The 6,200-nt window shown below is 48.8% G+C and overlaps 1 pseudogene; it reads right to left on the minus strand.

Moving 5' to 3' along the window:
• Window positions 1–1,498: 1,498 nt before the first annotated feature.
• On the minus strand, window positions 1,499–3,150 carry LOC102243955 (annotated as a pseudogene).
• Window positions 3,151–6,200: the final 3,050 nt, after the last annotated feature.

Raw genomic sequence — 6,200 nt, forward strand, 5'->3', positions numbered from 1 at the left:
GGGGGGTAAGAGATCAACCGAAGGACTTGTATGCATGCATATAAGCATAACCAATGGACATAAGACACTGAGGGGTAAGGGAGGCCAGGGGATTGTCAAGGATGGGGAAAAAAAGGAGCCATATGTAATACTCTTTGTAATGCTTTAAGCAATAAAACAATAAAAAAGGAGACATATGTAATACTCTTTGTAATACTTTAAGCAATAAAACAATAAAAAAAATTGGTGAGTAGCCGTAGTCAGGTTGGTTGGAGAATTGTACTGTGCAGAAAAAGGTTATCAGTTCGATTTCTGAATAGGACACATACCTAGGTTTCGGGTTTGAGCCCCTTTCGGGGCATGTACAGGAGGTAACCCATCAATGTCTCTCTCTCACATTGATGTTTCTCTCCCCCCCCCCATCCTCTCTCTAAAATCAATTAAAAAATAAAAACACATCGACGGGTGAGGATTTAAAAATATGATAACTTGTCACAATAGGAATAACATACATTTATGAGAGTGCCTTATCAATTACAAAGCACTTTCAAATTATTTTCTCTTTTTCATTATTTTACTGAAGGCAGATGTGACCCATATTTTTTTCTATTATGCCAGGATGCTTTGTCCAAGAAAAAGGTGCACTGGAAGGAGATCAAAGGTGTCGCCTTTTCCCACCAAGATGCCTCCCTTAGTGTGCCACCCTGACCAGTCTCAGTGTATTCTGACACCATCTTGACTGAATCACAATGGCCACCGTCGTGCCTCGTTATGCATATGTGCATGTAAGTTCTTTGGTAAATATCTTCTCTGCTATTTGTTCTTCTCGTCACTGCCGCACCATTTTTTATTTTGAATAACGGCTTTATTGAGATATAATTCACATGGTATAAAATCCACCCTTTTAAAATATGCAATTCAGTGTTTGTTTGTTTTTATTCTTTATTTTCAGAGTTGTAGCAATCTAACAATTCCCACCATCTAAAACAGGCAAATAAACAACAAGGAGGTGGGTTTTCTATTATGCCAGGATGCTTTGTCCAAGAAAAAGGTGCACTGGAAGGAGATCAAAGGTGTCGCCTTTTCCCACCAAGATGCCTCCCTTAGTGTGCCACCCTGACCAGTCTCAGTGTATTCTGACACCATCTTGACTGAATCACAATGGCCACCGTCGTGCCTTATCCAGAATGATTGATTACCTAAAACATGTCCATTAAAAAAGTCAGGCCCTTCTCCTGAAATAATTTCTTTCTAAAAGGTTGCCAAAGCAATGGATTATGAACACCCAGAGCTCATTGCTGCCCGACACACCTATGAAATGAAAATTTCAGTATTTGACGACCCACGTCCCTCCCACACGGGTAAGCTTCGTAAACTCGTCAAGGAGCATGAAGTAAGGCACTTACTTTAGACTCCTCAATTACAAAATTATCTTTATTGTTGAAAGTATTACATAACAATTCCCACCATCTAAACAAACAGGCAAATAAACAAGGAGGTGGGTAATCTGGTCAGAAGGTCAAACCGCCAACAGTGCGGCAAGCTGCTCTTCCTCTGAAGCCTCTTCTGCCCGCTGTCGCCCCTGGGCAAGGAAGGGGCCGTCAGGGGGCGGGGACTGAATGTTCTGGAGCATCTCCTGGAAAGCCTGTGGGGATGGCGCCTCCGCATTCTGGAAGGGGACCTGGACTCTGCTGTACAGGCTGAGGCAGTTGGGTTCCTGCCAGATGAAGCCGAAGTGGTCTTCATCGAACAGCATGAAGACTCCAGGGATGCGCTGGGGGTAGGCGGAGCCAGAGCGAGCAACCACGCCCACGCCATAGAAACACATCCTGCAGGCTCGCGGGTAGTTCTGGTCAGCGGAGCTCACGCCCGCAGGCAGGACAAACTGGACAGGCTGCTCCTCCCAAGCTGCAGCCCCGGACTCCCCGACACGGGGCTGCGCAGGGCTGTGCCAGCCATGGCCCTCGCCGCCGTCCTCAGTGCTGTCTTCTTCTTCTTGCTGCTGCTGCTGCTGCTCCTGGGTCACCCGCTCGTGAACCTCCCGGACCAGGCGGGAGTACTTGGAGAAGCTGCTGAAGATCTCCTGGGGCAGCTGCATGCGGTGCCTGAGGTGAATCTGTATCATCTGCTGCCCAGCAGGGACGTGGTGGTCACCCGTGATCTTCGTGACCCTGCATGCTTCCCGTGGAAGCTGAGCATGACCAGCTCTAGGCTGTGGGCATGGTGGGTGCCTTTGAAGAGGCCTGGCCTGATGAGGTCCCCCGGGTGGCTGGGCGAGAGGTAGATGCGGCGGTAGGTCCGGCAGTTGTCGTACTGGTGGCAGATGAGCTTCGTCAGGGTGAAGCGCAGCCCGTCCTCCTGGAAAAGGTGCTCCAGCGTCTGCCCCCATTCCTCCCTCAGCCACACTCGTAATTCCTCTTGGCTCCCACCGGGCATCCCGTGGTGGTGCGTCAGGTTGCACATGGTGGAGAGCCCGTCCTTCTGAGTCTGCAGGTGGCAGCTGTGGGGCCCTCTGCGGCCGTACGTGCACTCCACCGTGGCCGATTTCCTCTCCGTGAGGCGAATTCTAAAGGCGGGCTTGAACTGCATGGAGTCATCCACACGGGGGTGTTGGAGAGGCAGGTACGTCCAACCGATAATGGACAAGCCGTCCACCACGACCTTCAGCAGTCCTCCGTAGGGCCAGTTATCTGGCTGCCACAGTCCCAAAACGTGTCGGCATGGGTGGAGCAGCTTGGCATAGAGTTCTCGACAAGACACACCACCCATCATCTCGGGGTTCCGCCAGTTTTCACAAGCGCCATACTCCTCCCGGCAGCGCCGTCTCCAGATGCTGTCGTGGTCGTGCAGGATGCGGTGGAATTTGGTGCAGGCCTGGGCCAGGCTGGGCAGGTCGGTGCCGGGGAGCGAGGCGAAGATCTCCACCAGCAGCTCCGGAGGCAGGTCCTGCAGCAAGCAGCGCGGGGGCGGCCCGGGTGGCATGGGGCTCCTGATCCCTCCACTCCCCGCAGAGGACCCAGCCGCCCTGTCTGCCTCCACATGCTGCTCTTCAGGGGCCGGGGCCGGCTTGCTGTCGGCCGCCACCATCTCAGCTGGTCCCAGGCACTGCTGGCGACACCAGCATCCTCTTGAAGGGCCTTGGCTGCAGAGGCAAGCGCACTCCTTCTCCATGCCTGGCCGAGTAAGGGGTCGCCACCATCTCAGCTGGGCCCAGGCGCTGCTGGCGACACTGGCGTCCTCGCCAAGGGCCTGGGCCGCAGAGGCAAGCGCACTCCTCCTCCATCCGTGGCAGAGGAAATAGCACTGAGCTCCGCAGCGCAGTGCAGCCAGGCTTTAAGCTGGCACCTTCCCGCCCAAGAGCCCAGCCACGCCCCGCTCCCCAGGGCCTAGCCACGCCCCCTCAGAGAGGAGCCAATGACAGGACTTTAGCAACACTCCTGAGAAACCCATATCATTACTATTGGCCTCCCTTTCCCAGCCCCCCGTCCCTGTCCTCCCACCTTAGCCCCCAGCAGTCACTAATCTGCTTTTTGTATGGATGTGCCTCCAGGGATATGCCTATGCCCGGCCTATGGGGACCTTTCACATAAAGGCAGTCATAATACCTGGTCTTTTGTGACTGGCTTCTTTCACTTAACATTTTAACGTTTTATGTATGTATATCATGTCTTGGTATTTTGTTTCTTTATACTGGCGAATAATAGTCTCGTGTGTGGCTATACCACATTTTGTTTACTCATTCATCAGTTCAAAAATATTTGGGTTGTTTCCAGTTTGGGGCGCTTATGAATAACACTGCTACGACCATTAGGTACCACATTTTGGGTGAGCATGTTTCCATTTCTCTTGGGTATGTACCTAGAAGTGGAACTTTTGGGTCACATGGTAACTATGATTTAACATGTTGAGTTACCGCCAAAACATTTTCCAGCCCTCGCTGGTTTGGCTCAGTGGACAGAGCGTCGGCCTGCGGACTGAAGGGTCCCAGGTGCGATTCTGGTTAAGGGCATGCGCCTTGGTTGCGGGCACACCCCCACTAGGAGGTGTGCAGGAGGCAGTTCATCCATCCATGCTTCTCTCTTACTGACGCCCCCAACCCCCCATACCTCTCCCTTCCTGTCCGTACAAAATCAACAAAAACATATCCAAAAAAGGGAAAAACAAAACAAACCATTTTCCAAAGTGGCCCCACTCTTTTACATTCCCACCAGCAATGTACCAGGGATGCAATTTCTCTACATTCTCATTAATGCTTTTTAAGAAGAAAAAAATATATAAATATATATGTATATATATTTGCTTGATATATATATATTTTTAAATGTATTTTATTGATTTTTTTACAGAGAGAAAGGGAAAGAGATATATAGAGAGCTAGAAACATCGATGAGTGAGAAACATGGATCAGCTAGCTGCTTCCTGCACACCCCCCACTGGGGACGCGCCCACAACCAAGGTACATGCCCTTGATGGGAATAGAACTTGGGATCGTCCAGTTCTCAGGCCAATGCTCTATTCACCGAGCCAAACCAGCTAGGGTCTACATGGTTGCTTTTACTAAAAAATATTATTGCCATCCTAGTAAGTGTTGAGTGCTATTGACTTGACCTTTACTGACTTGAACTGGAATGCCATAAGGGAAATCTCTTCTATCCTCAGCCTTCAAACAGCCTCTGCCAAATCTCTCAGGCCCCTCGTAGGAATGGGCTCCTGCATGTGGTGTGAGCAAGGATGGACTCGAGTTTTTCACTTTCCAGTGACTAACCTTGCTAGTTCCTTGGGTGAATGGATTCTCTCAAACAAACAAACAACAACAACAATAAAACCAGTTCACAGTATCTGCCCACTATGAACATAGATACTTTTCCTATGGGCTGAACCTGGCCTTGCCCTTTCAGACAGGCTTCCATTCTTATGTTGAGAGCAGCTAGATTCCTTCTGTCCACTTTTCTGGATTCCTACCAGAGAAACACTCTCACCTTTAGAGGGTTCTCTTAGGACCCTGGGAGGAATTTGATTTGCCTTTGTCAGCAACAGGCATTTAGGGTGGTTTATTTTATAGAGGGGTGTAAATTACCCCTGCCATAGACACTGACTTGGATCTTTTAAACAGTAAAATATTCTCAGCCCCTCCTCTGAAGAATAGCCCTGAATTATTATTGGTATTGTTAAGGTAAAAAAACCATTGAAACCTTGTAAAGAATTTTTGTGAGTTTATTTGAGCCAAACTGCTGACATATGCCGGGAAGCAAAGCCTCAAAGAATTGAGATAATGCTCCGGAGAAATGGCGGGTTACATCTGTATTTATACATTGCAATCAAAGGAAGGGACATAGGTAGGTTATATGAAATTCATTGGTGATAGATTAGAGAGATGGGAGAAAGCAAGGCGAAACCCCTGGGATTGGATAAAAGGTAAAATGGTAGACACATACTTAGGTGGGTGCAGGAACAATTAACATGATAATGAAGGAATTTATGACATCTGTCCTAGCGCCCAGCACATTTGGTTGTGCTCCAGGGGCTCCAGAAAAAGGGAAGTTACAAGTTACCCAGACATTTCAATGAGTATGTTATAGATGCAAAAAGACAGATAGGCTCAGTGAAGGTAAAGGTTGACCTTGTCAGTGAAGATACTGGCCTAGGACGTAACTGCCCACTATAACTGCTTTTAGTTAAAGTTTAATTTCAGACCATCCTTTGTGGTTACTTTAGGTCTCTGAGTTTGCAAGGCTGCCATGCAGGCCTCCCCTGAGCTTGTCAGGTCAGCATGTTGCCCCTTTCGTCCACAGCATGTGACTGGGTAATGGGTGTAAAGATGCTTGTTTTAGGAGCTTGTATTGATGGGATTTTGAGGGGTGGTCTCCAAAGGTACGTGTGTTTGGTGGTTCAAGGAGAACCTAGGAATGTGAATGCAGCTGGTGTATAGAGCTAGGAGGGCTTCATCAGCTATTGAATGAGTTCAACCATCTTTTCTCTCCCAGGATTTCGAGAGCCAGAGGCACCACCACCCTAGGAAGAAATCTGTGTAGGAAGATTAAAGGCAGGTCAATAGATCAAAGGAAAGACAGAGGCTGCTGCTATTCTTAGGGGCAAAAAAAAAAGAATATTGGGGACTAGCTCTGGTTATGGGAAATATTAATTGTGCTCTGTTAACCATGATTGCCTTGTGTTGGTTAAAGAAATGTGCTGCACCATTTGGGGCCAACCTGAGCTAGAAT

Source organism: Myotis brandtii, unplaced genomic scaffold (assembly GCF_000412655.1).
Source record: "Myotis brandtii unplaced genomic scaffold, ASM41265v1 scaffold430, whole genome shotgun sequence".
NCBI lineage: Eukaryota > Metazoa > Chordata > Mammalia > Chiroptera > Vespertilionidae > Myotis > Myotis brandtii.